Source organism: Tinamus guttatus, unplaced genomic scaffold, assembly GCF_059628265.1.
Source record: "Tinamus guttatus ecotype Peru unplaced genomic scaffold, ASM5962826v1 Tinamus_guttatus_pri_ptg000169l, whole genome shotgun sequence".
Taxonomy (NCBI): domain Eukaryota; kingdom Metazoa; phylum Chordata; class Aves; order Tinamiformes; family Tinamidae; genus Tinamus; species Tinamus guttatus.
Genome location: NW_028288703.1, coordinates 2,731,392 through 2,749,979, shown reverse-complemented (window position 1 = coordinate 2,749,979; position 18,588 = coordinate 2,731,392). Strand labels below are relative to the sequence as shown.

General features: G+C 44.5%; 1 protein-coding gene across 5 annotated transcripts in view; it reads left to right on the top strand.

Annotated features, from left to right (window-relative positions):
- The first annotated feature begins 418 nt into the window (after nt 1–418).
- ATP2B2 (ATPase plasma membrane Ca2+ transporting 2) overlaps nt 419–18,588 on the top strand; it is a 198,821-nt gene continuing 180,651 nt past the window's right edge. For 3 of the 5 annotated variants that reach the window (XM_088522898.1, XM_088522896.1, XM_088522897.1), the window contains exon 1: nt 420–531. The gene's annotated coding sequence lies outside the window, so the exon portion shown is untranslated. Of the gene's footprint in view, nt 532–18,588 lie in introns of all 5 variants that reach the window. The other 2 variants (XM_088522895.1, XM_088522894.1) reach the window with 2 other exon arrangements.

The following is an 18,588-nucleotide window of genomic DNA, read 5'->3' as shown; positions in this document are numbered from 1 at the left end:
GAGCACCTGTGCAGCCACGGGGGCTCAGAGTGTAGGCTGGTGTTCCTCAACTGTGTTTAAAGATTCTGGAAAATTAACCACTTGAAAGTACCCAAAGGCCTGCCTTAAATATAGTGCTTATTAAGGTATTCAAGAGGCAAGAGTACTACGAAGGCTGTGTTACCAACTGGGCAAGGCTGAGGGGTTGGTGGGATGGAGACTCCTCATTCCAAGCTATTGATATGTATCCTTGACCAAACAGAGCTTTTAACCACATTATATTACTGCATAGTGGTCTATGCCTATTAACAACCCTGCATGTTTGCTGTTGGTTCCGCTTGTCCTGCGGGGTGTCCTTCAGGTGGCTCCATGTTTGAGCTGTTAATTTGCTTCCTTCTCTCGGGTTTGTTGAGTCTAATTATCCCTTGTCTTTCTTCCAGTTTTGTAACCTGCAGTGATTAGCTGGCACAGAAAGTTGCAGTTGGTTATGTGACCTGAGACCCTGCCTGTGTGGCATTCGCTCGTTCCTACCAGAAGACAGCACTGTAAGTTGTTGGTTTTTCTCCCCATAATTCAAAATCAGTTGTTCTAACTTCAATAGAAATCCCCAAGGAATGCAACTCATACCCATAAATAAGGTCTTGATTTTCAGGTTAGCTGTATCAGCCAAGAAAAGAGAAGTTGCCTGTTTGCTTTACCATCCAAATGGGCAGTTTTCTTCCTCATAACAGAGCTGCTTGTGGGTTTACATCATGCAAGAACCTTGGTTATTTCAGAGGATGAATCTGCTGAATTTACAGTGGGTTGTACAGAGTGTGGGATTAGTGACTGTGACGAACGTGCGTTTTAGCACCTAACAGATTGTGCTGGTAAAACACAAGGCATGAAACGTAAAGCACACGTATAGAGGGGTACTTAATGACACCCACAATACAGGTATCTCTAGTGCAGCTGTAGCTTCCTCCCCTGCTGTCTGCTTACAGCTCAATATTTTGGGCTAAATATGTTTTCCCTGTGCAGTATTTTTCCACAATTACAAACTTATTCTTCAGAAAATATTTCCTACATTTTGATTACAAAAGAAAATTGCAGTGTTATAGTCTGTATTCCCCATGGGAGTGAATAAATTGTAGTTAGAGTAGAAACGCTGCATGGCCTAACCTTTTTCATATCAAGAGTTATACTGTATAAGCTAAAACTTCATAAAGGTAGGAATTACTAAGTATAAGTAAAGAGATGATACATATACCATCATAATTTTATCTGAATCTTCTTGTGTTCTTGAAATTCTTCTGCCTTAACCGTCGACTTTCTCATTTCTGGAATTACTCGTTTGTTTGTTTTTTGAACATTATTAAATTTTGGAAGCACTACACTTATATGATGCTCCGCTTGCACTAGCAGAAATCCAGACAATGCTGTCAGGTACAGAGCAGCATCAGTTTATTTCAAGCGTTACTTTAGTGATGAGCCCATTGGAAGGCAGGCAGCTTGGTCAGCTTGAACTTTATAAACACGTTAACATGAAATTGCCTGGTTTGCTTGGAATGTAGGAAAAGTCCATTGCGAAAAGTTTTGATTTATTCTGAGTTTTCTGTTAAAAAAAAATAGCTCTAGTGATTCAGGAGTGGTTATAAAATAAATGCACATCTGTAGTTTCAGTCATTACCTTTCATGTTACTCAAGGTTTATAAAGAAGGGAGAATGAGTTATAATATTCAAGCTTTTATGGAAAGGGGGAAATAGCTCTCAGTACCTACTAAATTAATTCTTAACCTTATGAAATAAAATCAATAAAGAAAAATCAGTCAGCATTTACTCTTGGAGGTTCATATGGTGAAATGTGAGATTACTTTTAATTTTGGTGATTACAAGGGGAAGTCTGAGCAGATTTGCTTTATGATGGCAATAAATGTCCTGCCAATATGGCATTTGCACTGTGGGTTTGGAAGCTATAAGAAAAGCAAAATAATTAGATTGGCTTATATTTATCAAAACTGGAATCCAAAAAAACTTTTTCCCCCTAGATAAGCAATTGTAGGAAACATGGGAACATAGCAAGACTAACCTGTGTTTTTGAGTGACTCTTTCTGTTTCTAAAACATGCCCCTGAAATGTGCAGCAATAAGCAGATGTAGGGCCAGGAGTAAAAAAGACAAAGAAATGAACAGCAACTGCAAAAATAAAAAACCTTTCTAAATTTTACTTTGGTACTTAAGGGAGTTTCCATAGCATATGGCTGCTGTAAAGTTCATACAAAGAGGACTGTTGGAGCTAATATTATATTATTTATTTGCTTTTAGACTACATGTTAAAAAGCTGAAGGTAACCATTATATCATGAGGGTACTAAAAGTGCTGTATTTTACACACTAACATTTGCATGACCTTCTACACTACATTGAGAATATGTAACATTTGTATATAGAACTTATTCAATGATTTACTGTTTTATCACTAATAATTTCCAGATGAATTTCCACTGGTGCTATATTTCTCATGTACATCCTGTGTTCATCAGTAGGTTCTTACGATAGAAGCTCGTTGGGTCTATAGCTAAAGCTTTCTTCTTAGTCTAAAGAATGAAAATACGGTCCCTGGGACAAAGCTGGAGGCTGTAGTGCTGTTAAGAGCTGTGCATGCAGCGTTCCTGGCTGCTGCCCTTGCTGCTGCTGGGCTGCAGGAGTTTGTCAGCACTGCTTCAACGCAGCTTGCGACGGGGAGCCAGCGCTGCAGCTCCCTGCCGGGATGGGGGGAGCGCGGGGTTTCTGCGCTCCGAAGGCGAGCGGTCCGGTATGGTCAAATGTCAGGCACTGGAATACCCGTAGCAGCCTGATGGACTAAAGCAAACTTATTACTGTAAGAGCTTTCTCAGTAATTCACTTACAAAAATGGACAGGCAAAAAAAAAAAGACTTTTATACTTTCTTCTATAAGGGGCTTGAAATGCCATCATTTTCTTGATGTTATACAAAATATTTTTCCCCATCTCCCCTGGAGGACAAGCTGCAAGGCACAGTCACAAAACTTGTATTAAAATTAAAAGGACCCTGAAAAACCTGCTTGTATAAGAGCTGTCCCATCATGAAGAATACCCTTTGGACGGCTGTTTTAACTCCACCTGGGTTTTGTTGTCTTATAACTTATCTCAAAACTGTAACCGTTTACATAAGATGTTGTTTGTTTGCATCCATCCCGACTGCGCGAGATCCTAATGCAAGCTTCGGATAACAGGAACCAGGAGGTAATGCTGATTTGGCTGAGGGATTTTGGCCGGCGGGGCCACAAGTTCACGGGGATTATTGCTTCCTTAGAGAGGTCAAAAAGGCTCTGGCAACTCTTGTCCTTTCTTGCAGACATCCGCATGGCAGATCCCACCCTTGTTCCTAGCAGCTAAGGGAGATGCTTCGGGCTGCTCCGTTATGTCTGCACCTCCTAAAAGCGGGTGCTGTGGCCCTGGCATCCTGCTTTGGGGTCTTGTCGGCAGCCCCAGCACCCCGCTGTGCATTGACAACGTTTGCTTTAAAGCTCTGATGTCAGAGGCAGTCCCCGGGCCATCTGTTTTTGTGTTACTTTTCCTGGGACTATCTGCTGCCTTTTGAAGTGGAATATGTTCTCAATTTTCCTTTTTTCCCCGCCGCCGCTCGTTAGGTGCCAGTAAGGTGTTTTCCATTCAGAAAAGTAGTGCAGGAGCAGAGTGCCTCTGTGCCTGCAGCTACCTGTGCAGGCATCTCTTGTAGTGCAGCTAAACTAAAACCAGAGTAACCGTGCGTGTATTTGAGCTCCCTCTCTGAAGAGCAACCCCCATTTTATTAATTATTCTCTTATTCTGCTGTCTAAAGTGAGTGCCCTTCTGTAACCAAACTATTAGTACTTAATGCCAAATTTGTTATCTTAAGAGGTCAGTGGTGGTAATGTCACAACGTAACTAACATGTTGAGAAGATTGACCTGGTCCTGAGCCCGGAGCATGGGAATGTGGTGGAAAGTGTGTGCTTGGGTTTGGTCTCCTCTCAGGGAAGAGCACCGAAATACTCAGATTTGGCTGAGAGCGACTTGCTCTGAATGGTGCCAGAATAGCACCAGGCTTGACAAGCATTTCCTAGTGCCATTGGCTGCACCTCTGTATTTCTATTTTAGAACTGATTTTATATTAAAGGCCTTCTTTAAAAATCAGAATACAGGCAGATGGTTACCACGCCCTATAAAATCTTAATGAGAATGGTGGGAATCCTTCTGCCCACAGCAGAAAAGAGCCACAAATTATATCTACTGTTTGCTTTATAACTGTAAATATGTAGCCTGCTTTCCGTCCATTAAATAAAGGACTTTTCCATCCTAGCAGCGAGAGCGGCTGCTGCTGGCGCAGGGTCCAGGCGTTCGGTCGTGCGCCCGCGAGGCTGCGGGTACAGACTGCTGGGGAGACGCGGGTGAAGAGCCCTGTTCTGCATGGGTATTTTTAGCCTTGCACCCCAGAGTCCAGGTCTGATTAGGAAGATAAAATTACAGCTTGCGCTAACACAGGAACGTCTTTATAAGCAGGTTGTGTTAGGCAGGAGGAACCTAGTTAGGAAAGAGTCCGTGGATGTGCAGAAAGGTTGTCAGTGCGGCCTCAATTACTTCTTCGTGCCCCCACGTCCCCCAGCCCCTTTTTGTCACCTTCTGCTGTGTCCCTCTCTTTTTCTGGGATGCCGACCTCGCTCTTGGAGCTGTGGCTGGGGCTCCTCCTCCTCGCGGCAGAGAGCTGCATCCTCCCCTCATCCCACAGCTCCCTGGAGAGGCGGCACAGCCTCGCTGGAGTAGTATGAATCACCCCTGTAAATGTCTCTGTCAGTCTTGCTCGAGAAACGGTACTGAAATGGAAATGAAATCTGTGCCCAGCGGGCATAGACATAACTTTCAACAACTAAACTCTATTTTTTTCCTTTTTCCCTCTTGTTTCTTTTAAAAGCGCATGCATTTCTACTTGTCAGTGTGCTCTCTGATGATGTGAAATGAAAATAAAGCACGTCCTTTGCGAGGAGGGAGATTAAGGGTGGCGCTGAATCTTAGGCAGTTTTTCTTCTGTGCCTTTCCCTAAATCCCACAGAGGAGCATTCCTGAATTTAAAGGCAAATAATTATATTATATGCAGACAAACAGTTATATATACAGGCATATGTGTGCTAGATATGTTTATATTAGATATGCATGTGTCTATGTATATATATAGGGGTGTGTGTGTGTATATATATTTACATAAATGGGCCAATAGCTGCTCCCAGCTGCTGATACTGGCTAGCAGTTGGCATTCAGGGGATGAATTTAAGTCCCAAGGTAACTTGTAGTTTCTGAAACCAGCTAATGGATCAGGAAAGCAGCTTCTTGGATCAGAAGTTACAACTGAATTCCAGCTTTTATAGCAATCACAAGTGGGTTGTTTTTAGGCGTTGTAGATCCCCTGAGCTTTGAAGACACCCTGTAGATTTGGTTGGAGGATTTTGCGGGTTGGTGAGATTTCATTCTTATGAGCAGCACTCGCGGTTGTCCAAAATGCTGGTAAAGGAGCAGCTGAGGACATGGGTGTCTGACCGGATGAAGAGGGCATGGAGGGCCCGGGGAGCGAGGTGGTGGGTGATGTGATTGGGAAAGAAAGAGGAAGCAAAACAAACCCGGGGGTAATGCAATCAAAGGCCAGAGCAGCGCGTTTTAGTGGTATTGCCGAATAGAATTAAAGGGTAGCAAATTGGGATTTACCAAGGCTAAAGTGGAGGAGATTGCAATAGTTAAGACATGAGATTATTACGGATCAGAGAATCATTTCTGTTTTCTCTGCCCTGTTGTTCTATATTGCCTTTGTGGAATTTGAATAAACTTGGGGAAAAAATGCAGCAGGAAAGGAAAAGATAAGGAAAAAGAGAAAGAAGAAGAGCTAGCCTGAGAAATCAGCTCATGGCAACCTGTAGGTGAAATAGGAATGGCAGAAGTGCGATCCCTATGAATCAGTGTATGCACCGATAACATAAAGCAAGCTTCAAATCATTTTTCTTTTGGCACATGCAAGCTTGTGAATACCCATGGGTATCTGCGTGCATGATCATGTGCATGCTGATGTAGTTCATCACCCACAGTGCTACTAAGACTTAAAAGCTTCAGTGTTCTTCCATCTGGAGCCTCGTTTAAATCCTTTGATTTCACTGCTGAAAGTCTTGACCCTCGTGATGGTGTTATTTTTTCATAAACACTCTATCCAGTGTGACTTTTACTAATCTGTAGTTAGATTTTAGCAAAAAATGACTGATTTTGGATTTATAAATTAAAGAAGCATCATTAGCTCCTTTTACTTTGGGTCCCCTTTTCATACTGTGTTTACAAAATACATCATTGTCTCATGAGGCATTTTCAAAGTTTTAATGTTGATGGCTCAGTCCTTATCAGTTATAAGAAGTTGGTAACTGGCATAAATTATTCATTTGGGTGGTGCAGCTATTTTGGTGTGCACACATCATCTTAGATACAACTTTACATAAAATGGATGGGAAAATGCTAGTTTATATACCTCCTCCACTTAGCTATTTAAATGAAAATCCATAAAACTTGGGCAGAAGCCTGTCATTTGGATTTATTTGGAGAGAACATTCTTTAAAAAGACTCTGGGGAAAAACACGAGAGGAGCTTGCGAGCGGTGAGTGTTGGAGTGGAGGTTTCTCCCTGGGCAGTCTCGGAGCTGACTCCCACCTTGCAGCCACAGATGTTTGCAATGCATAAAGATAAAATGATCCAAGCCAGAGAAAATAAAATTGGAAGTGCAGGTAGTCAGCAGATAACACCTGCACGTGCTCTTCAGTATTTTCCACATAAAGCTGGCAACTGCTCCAGAGGGTTTGTCAGAAAGATGGGAAGGAAGGGGAGAGGACCCCTCGTGAGAGGTTTTGGAAGAGGGCTGGATGGGCCTGAGGTTTCTGGGAATGGATAATTGGAAAAGTTAACCTTCAATAAACCTTTTCTATAAAGGGACTTTAAAAAAGCATAGATCTGCATCAATTACATGTTGCTCGTATTCCCATTTGCCAGCTCGTCTGTTGTGCGGTGTGTGAAACTCAACAGCATGAGAAAAATAAAATCCCATAATAATAATACGACAGATATTGTTTTAAATTCAGAACCATGATCCTTAAAATTACAGGCTCATAAATATATATTCAAAATATAGTATTTTTTCTTTTCTAATAGCTCTCCAATATTTCTCTGATTTCATCTTTTTCTAAAATAGTCGTGTTATTTGTATTCAGAAATAATGGGAAATTCTCCTAGAAGAAAATCTTAATGTTTTATGCAAAATAGGTTCTAGGGAGCACTCCTGATGCAACTTGACCCATGTCTTTTACTGCAAATGAAGGAGCAAGAGATTGAAAAATCTCCTAATGTGTTTTTGCAATCGGTGAGTCTGCACAGTGTATTTCACAAGCACTGAGCTGCTGCATTACTGTAGAAGTTGTATTGTCTTTTGATTTTAATTTTATACCTGGAAAGGATTAGAGAATATTTGTTTGAGCTGATGGTAAAGCGATAAAATAGAAAATGCCTTTAGAATGGGAGATGCATATCACTGGGATGAATGTGGTATGTGGAGCAATTTATATCATTTCATTTCTTTGTGTGAGTGGCATAGGAAAAAAAAATAGCAAATTTCCTTATGCCTGCAATGCCAAGTCTCCATCTTGTGTTTGCTATTAGTTGATTACGGTTGGGCTCGATGATCCCGAAAGTTTTTTCCAAATTCTCCTTCTGTGCATTATTCATGGCATTGTTCCCTACTGAAAAAATATCCTATGGAGCATAGTCCTATCCAAAGAAAAATGTTATTTCTTAGAAAGCGGTATTTAGCCATCGATTTCTTTCCTTGTTCTGTCACTCTGCCATCCTTTCCTTTCTCCAGAGCTGCTCTCTGTTGCTTGTGACTCTGCAAGCTGACAAATCAATTCCAGTGTATTAGGGACTCATGCAAGCTGCTGCTCAATCTCCTATTTTACAATATACATCTCTAATATGTGGTATTCTTTAATTCAATTTAGAAGAGTTTAATTTTGAACAACCCAAACTCCAGTGCAGCAAAAGCTTCCAAAGCTCATCCATCTTTTTCGTGCTCTCTCCCTAGAATAGCTCTTCGGTTCCTGCCGTGGCCGAGTGTACTTTGCCTCTAATCTCTTCAGCAGCAGAGCAGCACTGACGGGCAGATTACAGAGCCTGGCTGGAAGATGTGCCCAAAATCTGTCAAAACTCTGAGTAGCCCAAAAATGGGTCAGTCGCAACACAAGAGTCCAAGCCAGAGCTGTTGCCCTAACTGGCAGAGAGCCTCCTTACAGGCCATTGAAAACTGGGTTGCAAAAGCAGAAGGAAAATCCCATTTCCTTCTCCCTGTCAGATCCTTCTTCCTTGTGGTAAGAGATTTATTGAGAAATCAGAGTGTACTGAAACTTTGCTCACATGGGCAGATGGATGGACCCAGCCGTCGCACCCAAGTTGGCTTTGTGGTACCCGCCCCGTGTCATGTCTAACTTGGTAATTGTTTTGGGAACATTTGTGTGCTTATGTCTGGGCTGAACAAAGATAAGGTAATGGTTTATCACTTAACTTTATTCTGTGAGTGTCAAATATTACGATAGGACAATAAAAACGGCAGCATCCAAGCAGGGAGTAAAGAAGGAAGGGCAGTATCTTGAGCAAAAGCAATATTTGAACAATAAAATAGGCAGGATAAGAGGAAAAAATCTATCTCTAAACATTTCATGCTTTGGCAAACAGCCTGAAGTTACTACTTCTGCTTTGTAAATCTTAGGTGGAAAGGTGCTCTCGTGCAGTGCGCCGCAGACACGCGCGCGTTTCCAAAGAGGCCATGGTTCAGCGCTATTGCGGGGCCATCAGGGCCTTTTATGGTGCTATATAACGTTACTGGTAGCTAGTTAATTTTTAGTTTTGTACTATTGCTCAGGGACACTCTGTGCAAATACACCTTGATCCAGGCTGAGAAAAGCAGGGGATGATTTTCAGCCTGTTTGTCATGGGAAGGGCACGGGTTGCTCTGCATAGAGAGGAATAAGCAGGAATTCACAAAGTGCCGGGTGTTTGCGAGCTCTTTGCTCCCTGCCGCACACAGTTGAGGGCCTTTTTTCTTTTTGTCCACCAGACCACGTATTCTTTGTTTTTAATTCAATTTAAGGTGTTTCGGCAGGAGTGCAGAGGGCTGGACGGTGCCCAGCACTCTGGAGGCCCAGGTGAGACGAGGGACTGCAGCCGCTTCTCAGCGCGGATGACGAGCAACTGTAGCAGCCCTGAAGAGCTGGTTATATTTTTGGCTCTCTGAGAGTGCAATAGAATAAAAATCATGAATTAGTCGCTCCAGTGGACCTTCGCTCCCCTTGCAGCACCAGTTCACTATACTGTGAATGCTCCGGATTATGTCAGTTCCCTCCAAGGTATCATTAGCACCTACACAGTAGGTGTCAAGTGCTGCTTTCTAAAGAGATTAGTACCTTCCCCTCCCTCCTCCTCCTCCTTATCCTTCTTCTCCTTCACACTTGCTCAGCTAAGTAGAAGAAAATCCAAATTCTTACAACCGTATAGGATGGAAAACCTTTTTAATAGTGCCCCCGATGGCTTGCTGGTTCAGGAGAGAAATCAGGTGCAAGATTTGCCTTTCCTTCACTAGCACTTTTAAGCTGACCTAATTTCACCTGACGTCAGCAGGTTTAGCTTGGCAGGTCAGGGCGCGAGGGCCTGAGTCTTTGCAGCCTTCTCTGCACGCCCGGGCTAGTGAAGTGAGGGATTGGGCACTGCAAGGAGGAAGGAAAAGGCAGATATTCACCTTCTGTAATGGGAAAGGGAAGCAAAACTGCAGTCAGAGCAATGATGAAAACAAATCCAAATAAGAGGGGACCTTGCACCAGAGTAGACTTACTGAGTTTTTTGTTTATTTTGTTTTTCTTGCTTTTTCTTAATATACACTAAGAAGATTTGGCTAGTTGGACTCTCCTCAGTTATTTGCCAGTCATCTGCAGAAGTCACTCTTGCTTCTTCTAGAGGAACAAGGATGGTCAGTCTTTTCTGAGAAAGTCTGCCAAAAAGGAAGGCTAATGAGGAGATTAACTGGAAGAGAAAAGGGAACAAAAGGGGGATTTGCTCTTTGCCCCTTGGTATCATGTTCATTTGCACACCACCTGTGTGCGCAACGGGGAAACCCAGAACTGGAGAGAAAAATTGTATCACAAAGGGAAAATCCTAATAACATCCCAAGCAACCCACACAGGTGTCCGGGAACAGCCGCTGTTGTAGCAGGGAAAGGTGATCGGACTTCTCTGGCGTAGGTTTTGCTTACAAAGGTGGAGGACGGAGTATAGCCAGCCCCTAAGCCCCTCATCTGTATAAAAACCAGAGGTGAGGAGGAGGCAGCGTGTTTGAGAGCTCACGGAGGGTCTTCAGCCTTCCTCAGCCCTGTGGGGGTACAGTCGGTGAAACCTGGAAGAAGAGCGTAGGGCTCGAATCTTTGCAGCAATGCGGTAGATTACAGTAAAATCTTTTGCATAGCGGTTTGGCTACTCTAGTATTTTATATTTATACTGCACTTTCCATCTGTCTATCAAACTCCTTCATTATCTGAGTATTTAACAGTCTTCTGTTTGTCAAACATTTGTATCTTGTGAGTATAGAAGACAGGCATGGGGAAACCTAAAAACTTGGCCAGGGTTACAGGGAAAGTGCCATGGACGAAACTGAACCGAGATCTTCCCGGCGCTTAGGTAACGTGCGCAGCACGGTCACCCACTCACCTCATCTTCCATCAGAGGCTCTATAGAGAAATATGAATTGTACAAAACACTGTGAGTTGCTTTCAACAGGAGGACCGTGCATCTGGAATGCTCTAGCAGAGTTCCTAGGAGAGGCCCAGTGACCCCATGAGCTGTGTGGAGGGAGCGCTGTGTTCGGGGCATGGAGGAGGAGCAGCTTGACTGGGGCTTGGATGAAGAGATAGGCAACGGTTTATGTAAGGTTTATGATAGGCAACTGGTAGGAGATGTGAGATCTCCCCAGGGTTCCTAGTAGAGCTTATAAATGTGAAGAGTTATTTACAGATTAAGTGTGGATCAAGGAAGGAAGGATCTCGAACTCAGAGTGTTGTTTTCTCCAGAGAAGTGCTCAATCTTGGGCTGTTTGTGCAGTATCAACGGACGTTGAATCCTGCTTTTGTTACAGGGTAGATCTGCACAAGCATGGCTGTTGACTTGAAACCCCGAGTGATTTGGGCCCCTTGCTGTCACGTTTACCACAGGATGCAGAAAGGGTTCAGCTTTGATGCAAGCACGCGCTCCTACTGGCAATGCGCTGGGGTCTTGTCACCAGTTGGCTTTCCAATACCTGCTTCCAAACAGCTCCTTCCCGCCCTCGGAAGCAGTATATTCTGCAGTAAGTGAGCTTATCCCAATTCCAACTAGTGGGATAACCTTTGAGTTTACTTCTGTGTAATGAAATTATTTTTCTTTTACCCTGTGAAGGATCAAATGATGTAAAATGAAGCTCTGTTTTTTTAAAGTGTTAGTTTTTTTTTTTTTTTTTTGTATCCTTGTAGGGAGGAGGAAGGGGAAGCGAAAGCTGTCACAGAAATGTTTTTTCCAACTATTTTCAAGGGCAGACTCAGGAAACAGGTCCTGCTAATTTCCTCATAACAAATGACCGTTCTAATATCTGCGCATTTTCTCCTCAGTTGACATTATGGAGAGTGTAACCACATCTCTTCTGATGCGAGATGGGTGTTTCTGGCTCTCTCCTGCAAAAAGGGTGCTAATTTTGCTATAAAATGATCTAGCTGACAAGCAAGGGGTACTATTTTCTCTTGTGACAGATTCCTTGCGACGACTTCCGAACTAGCATTTCTTTTAGGGTGCAGGATTCGGAATGCAGTTAGTACAGCGAAGAGGTGTCCAGGCTGAGATGCTGGCGTGATTTGTACAAGACTGTAAAGCTGCCGTTGGCTGGTTAGTTTGCAGTGAAGCTTGTGAATGCACAATCTGCTTTCCTCTTTATATCCATTAAATGGCTTTTAGGAGCTGGAGATGCTGCCACTTTGCTGAGCACGGTGACCGGGGAGCTGCGAGACGGGTTCGGGACTGCCCAAGGGGCTGCTGTATTCTGGGGCCTGCCCCAGCGCTCCAGCTTTGAGCTGGGTGTCCCAGCCCGAGAGCCCCAGCCCTCGAGGTGGCCCCGGGACGCCCTGCTGGCTAAGGGGACCCCAGGACTTTCAGAAAACAGGAGAAATCAGAGACTAACACTCAGCTCGCGTGAAATCTTTATTTGAAAAATCACCGCCTCTTCAAAAAACATCCGAGCTTGGTGCTAAAATGAGCTTCTCTCCGCAGTCGCAGAAGTTGCATGCTGCAAAATTTCAATTTTTTAAACTGTGGAAAATGTAGTTCTGAGTTGTGTTTACCTATAGGCATTATTTTAACTCTTATATTATGATCTTCCATTGCTCTTCCTGAGATAAAACTGAAGAAATTACAAGAGGAAAAGCACCTCAGAGGGACTTCATTTTGCAAATAAGATGCTGAGAATTCTCATTGCTGCTTTTCTTGTCTAAATATAACGCAGTAAGCAGCTCTGTTGCTTATGAATAAGATGATGTTTGAAAGCTACAGCAGCTCTCAGGAAACCTAATTTTCCTCTCCACAAATCGAAGTTGTAAGTATTAAATATAATTAATATGGAATTTCTGTGTTTAACTATTTTATGTCACGTAAGCACAGAACATTGAGATGTCTTCAGTGAACTAAGTTGAGGGTGTTGACGGAGGACAAAATTTATTTTTATCCTCAAGGTCAACTAACATCATCTAGTGCTGACATCAGTGTTCATGAAATACAAGTCTTAATCCCAACCTTGCATCTAATTACCCCGTTTCCCTCTTTACAGCTTACTAGATGTATGTGTTACTTGCTATCTGCCTTTTCCTTGAGATTTTGGAATTAACTCTGAGCTGTGTATTTTTAGACCCAGGCATGTCACCGTCAGGCACCAAGCGAGCCTGTGGTGCAGACGTGCCCGCGGAGCATCCTCGCAGCCCACGGAGCATCCTGGCAGCGCATGGTGCATCCTGGCAGGACATGGTGCATCCTGGCAGCCTGCAGAGCACCCTTGCAGCCCATGGAGCATCCTCACGGCGCATGGCTGTGCTGGGCACGGGCTGTTTGCCTGCAGCAGTTACTGAGGAAACCTGCCCCGCACGTCCATGCACGCAGGGCTCTTCTGCATCAGAACGGAGTAGCAGCCGCATGGCTGCCAGAGCCACGTGTTCTCAGAAATCGTCACCCGAAATGGCAGCTGGGTGCCTGACTGCTTGCATGACCAGGCCCTTTGCTGCCCATGCATAAAACAAAACACCCGCAGTGGTTAACTGCTTCAATTTGTTTTCTCTTATTCTCTCTTTTTTTTGTGTGTGTATATATGCATGTGGTTTAAATACTCTTTTCCTATTGGCTTTCTTCACCATTCAGCAAGTGGAGGTCACTGTATTTACTAGTCATCTACTTATTTTACTTTTTGCTTATTCTTCATGGGTTCCTGGAGCTTCAGGCCTTAGCTTGCCCCCTGGGCAAGAGTCTGTGCCAGCGGCTATAGGAGCAGGTGTCTGTGCCTTAGCCCTGGAGAAGGGTCCAGCGGCGCCAGCATCACGACTGACCGAGGCCCGTTCCAGGCTCCACGAATCGTGTGCTGGTGCCGCCCGGCTTCCCGGCTGTCTCGGAAGCCCAGGAAGGGAGCTTTCCCTGCAGGCTCGTGAGGGAGTTGACAGTGAAATATGTTATTGTCATTGGATCTTTTTTTTTTTTTTTTCCTTGTGCAAAATAATGTTTCCTGCTCTTTATGCTTAAAATTAGCTGTCTTTTTCTTACTCTGTCCCAAATGTGTTCCTGGCTTCTGAGTGCTGTTGCCCTTTTGAGCGAAGGGAGAGCAGTGCGGTTGTCTCTGAGGAAAGGTGCTTAAAAGCCACTCAGCAAATCCCCCAGGCTTCGCGGTCAGCGCTCGCTGCTGCGTTCAGCCAGGGTGTGATGTAGATCCATGCCAGCACCGGACTCACCGGGAGCAGCACAAGCGCTCCTGGGGCCTGGCTTGTTTGCCCCGGCCCTTGCAGCACCTCCTGGGGCAGACGAAACCTGGCTGTTACTTGTTTGCCCTACCTGACTTCTCCTGAGCTCTTTCCTGGCTCGCTTCTGACCAACCACAAGCATCATTTTCCTTCTTTGTACCTTTCCTGAAGGAAAAGGGAGTGATTATTTCGCTTTAGGGAGCTATGGGAAAACACGCAGAGGGCTGTGCTAGGCCCTCCGCTGGGCTGTAGGACACCAAGCGCATATGGGCAAGGTGGGTGCATGTGCACGGTATCTGAAAGCTGGAAATCCTGGAAAAGATCCCATCTAGATTCAGAGCGTTATATTTGGGGTTAGGAAGCAGATAGTGAATATTAATTACTTGGCTCAGTCCGGAATATGATCCTAACCAATCTTCATTAACAGTGTAATTTCACTTCAGATACAATATATATGTGTTACTGTAGGTAGTCCTGGTGTAGTATTTAGTGAGGTGTATAAATCTCTCTGTATAAATTATATTTGTAGATGAACATGCCTGATGTGTGTACGTGCTAATGGTTCCTTGCTGCAGCATCCCGTGGCAGAGCTGAGAGGATGAGATGCAGCGGAGCTGGGCACGAGCAGGGATGTGCGTCCCGGGCCTGCCGGCACGACTGCCCATCCTGCCCATTGTGTGGCCCTTCCCTCCTTTCCTCGCATCCCGCTGGCCCATGCCGCGAGCAGCCACCGCTCCGCACGCTCTGGGAGGCCACCACGGGTTGTCCTCGGGACGGCTACGCCCGAGGCGCGCTCGGACCTGGCGCTGGCCACGCGGGGGCCCTCGGCTTAATAAAGCTTAGCAGGTCAGGTTGCTTCACCCCATAAGCTATAGATAGACTTTCATCTTATTATATTGGAAGAAAAAACCTGCAACAGGAGTAATTCCCCCAGGCTGATTTATTTCTTGGGAAAAGGCTTCCCAGCTGCGTTATTTGTTTGCTGAGCTATCGAAAGTCCTCATTTAATAGCTCATTAAAATTTTGTTAGCTCTTTTTAATTGTTGAGAGTGATTGAACCTTGTCCCGCCGTTATTTCTATTTGTGTTAATCATTTGCTCCTGGTGGTGCTGGCCGGGCTCGTGCCGATGCAGCCTTTGGCTGCGGTGTGAAGTGAGGCTCCGGTTGTGGTGAGTGTGTCGTCCGATGGGATGGACCGGAAGGACAGCCGGGGATGTGGGAGCAATGTGCCCGCTGAAGGATGGAGGCCTAAGGGATGCCCGAAAGGGAGGCTGCGTTTTCCTGTTTCTGATATCAGGTCATGTTTGTCTCTGTAGTTCTTTGCTATTATTAGTGTCTAATCTGCCTGAAATATGACTGTGTAACAGTTTAAATAGAACAATTTCAGTTTTCTGAGACAAAACCCAAGGTCATGGTGTGACCTAGCTGTGCAAGGGTGGTATTAAAGGCTTGAGGTTGATATCCATGTCACAGGCTTTACAGTAAAAAAGGTGTCCTCAGATGGATCCTGAGTTTGAATATACTTCTGAATGGAAGATCTATGGGGTTTTTTTGTATGAAGCCTTGACCTGTAAGCTGGAAAAAGAAAGTCTAGAATATTGTTCTGCAATTTTGCATCCATACTGCCAAAATACTTATTCTGAGCTGCTCTGCTTCCTGCTTTCAGGAAGATGAGTTTTGGCAAAATGAAGAAATGGGTCTCTTACTATATACTAAACCTCAACTGTATTCCCAAACATCCATGACGTTTAGATTGAGATCTTTCTTCAGATGCAAATGAGTGCTCTTTTTTAATTCTAGAATCCCACTGTTTCCATCTAAATGCCAATATCCTATCAGTGCTCGGAAGGATCTGTCATTTCCACTAAGACCACAAAAAACAGAGACACTGAGAGTGAAGACAAAAGTGAACTATTTTCTTCCAGAGCACATACTAGGGAACTCTTATTGTAGAAGCCAGAAGTTACTTCAGAATTCCTCTGCCAATAGAATATATTAAGTAAGCAGATTAATGCTAGAAAGTATTTGGCAAAAATCCTGTTTCAAAGAGTGACACTCTTAAAACAGGAGCGTAAGCTGCAATAGATGAAGTGGAGATTCCTGATCATATTGAAGATCTCATTCTTCAGTTCCTTAGGCTTGCATTGTCCTCAGAAGATTATTCCTCAAAACTCTCATTAGCGCAGTTTATTGGTTAACATTTAAGTGTTTAAAAAAAACACCCTCTCACCTGCATGTGATATAGAAAATTCTGTCTTAAATAAAAAAGGTGGAATGTCTGTATTACTCTCTTTTAATATTTTCAGGAAGATCCTAGACTTTTTAGCTCATGGAGAGGCTGGTTTCCTCTGCTGAGCTAGGGTGAGCTGCGTCAGGTGTGGCGATTGCAGATGTTTGCTCTGTCCAAGGGCAGGTGACCTTCGTGGAAGAGCTCGTGAAGATGCTGTGCGGGTGGCAGCCCCGTCGCTGCGGCAGCGGTAGTGAACCAGGGCTGCCTAAACTTGATTTGGAAGCTTCTTCTCAAGAGGTGGGATGAGGGACCGTGCGCGGGTGGTCCTGGGGGCCTGGCGTTGGTCTGAGAGCAGCGATGCGGTGACGTGGAGGGGGCAACAGTGCCGCGCAGGGCGTCCCCGAGGCGCCTGGCGGGTCAGAGGTGGAGGGGGTGGCTTGGTGTCCGAGGCACACGCAGCAAAGATGGCTTCATATCTCCTAAATTTCATTAGCTCACTAAGCAGAACTCAAAATTGTCAAGTACGGTTCCCTTGAAGGAGTTAACCGGTCAGGCAACTTAAAACCTTTGCCATTTAACCTATGGTAAATATATGTATTTTATACTTCGGGGAACCAAAGCACGGTGGGACCAGTGACACAGAAACATCCCGTGCTCAAGAGATAGCAGGACGAGCCCTTGAATTTGTCTGTTCTAAGCTCTCCATCCCATCCTGCCTTTAATAGGTCGCATTGCTTCCCAGGGTAACAACATGTTTGTGCAGTTCTGAAATGCAAGCTGTTTCTCTGCAGAAATATTACTGCAGAATGTTACAAAACTGCAGAAATACCAAGTCTGAAAACAGATTTAATTTCTGCTTTTAAAATGTAGCAAATGAGGTTTAAAAATATGAAAAGACTGCCAGTCGGCTGTTCTAGTTCAAGTATCTAGGTTGGGAATGGAAAAATATTAGATATCTGCTGATGGTTTCCAGTGCTATTGCTTTAATTTTAAGCAACCTCATCAGAAAGGTGATCCTGGTCCTAAAATCGTGAAAGCAGAATTAAAACCCTGTTCCTGGGTTTTCTGTCATTTAATTATCTCATAAAGAGCTTGAAAGATGCTCACGATGTCCATCAGCAGCACATATGGACTGAAATATTTCTTTAAAGAAATCTTTTACCTTTCCGTATTTTCTAAGTTGTCGGTTGAAGGGTTACTGGAAAGACAATTTTTCAAGTTGTGTTTCTAGCTCAACAGCTAAAGTCATCGCCTCTCGCCTTTCGCTTCCCCTGAGCATTGCTGCTGTCTTTTTTAAGGTTATTCCCAAGAAGCATCTTGTCATTTTTCTTCCCTTTTTGCTGCTCCATTCCACCCCTTACCTCCAAGTTAAGGTATTAAGCTGTTCTTTTATCAGAGCAAAACAATATACCATTTAACACTGTAATGGGTAGACAAGTTTGCAAACCATTGACAAATCTTTTTTTTAGGAAGCACTGTTTATGTGATGCTGTTTCGCAGTGCTTTGCTATTTCATTTTCTAATGAGATACCTAGAGAAAGTGGCTACTTGCACTTTAGCCATTCCAGTTGTGTGCAGTAACAGGCAAGCAAGGTGGAAAAACTCACTTTAAAACTAAGTTGTATTCAAAAAAAAAAAAAAAAAAAACCTGTAATTCCCAGCATGAGGGTATTGCTGTGCAGCTCTGCAGCCCGCCCCCGCTCTCACGCCAGGAGCCCAGCTCTGAGCTGCTGTGGGAGTGCAGCAGTGCCCGTGCTTTGCAGCAGCTGTCTGACCAGGAGAAAAGAGCTGTGGCACCTCTGAAGAGCTGGCCCTTCGCAGCCCTGGCTAAGGACACCCCTAAGGTGGGTCTTTATTCAAAGCTCCTTGATTCCGAGGCCAGCGAGCTCCTGGTGAGGAGCATCAGGCCATCTCCAAACGCAGCGGTCCGGCCCTCGCTGCCCAACGCGCCTCTCCCAGGACTGTGCCCTGCAGCGACGGTGCCTCCTGTGGCCCAGGTGTCGCATTGGGATGGGGGACACCGACACCAGCAGCCACACGCGCCTGGCGCTGGGCACGCGCCTCCCAACCCGTGACACTAGCGGCAAGGTTAAGAACTTGCTCGTGGTGCTCTGTGCCGTGATGCTGTTGAGGCCTTACCTTAAATGAGCACGGGGAATAGTCATGTGAAAACTCACTTTGTTGGCCTGCTTCTGTAATAATATGTGCAAACCAGGAATTCTTATTTTCCTTTTTGTAAATTCTCTTGTTCCCTTGCTTCTTTCATTCA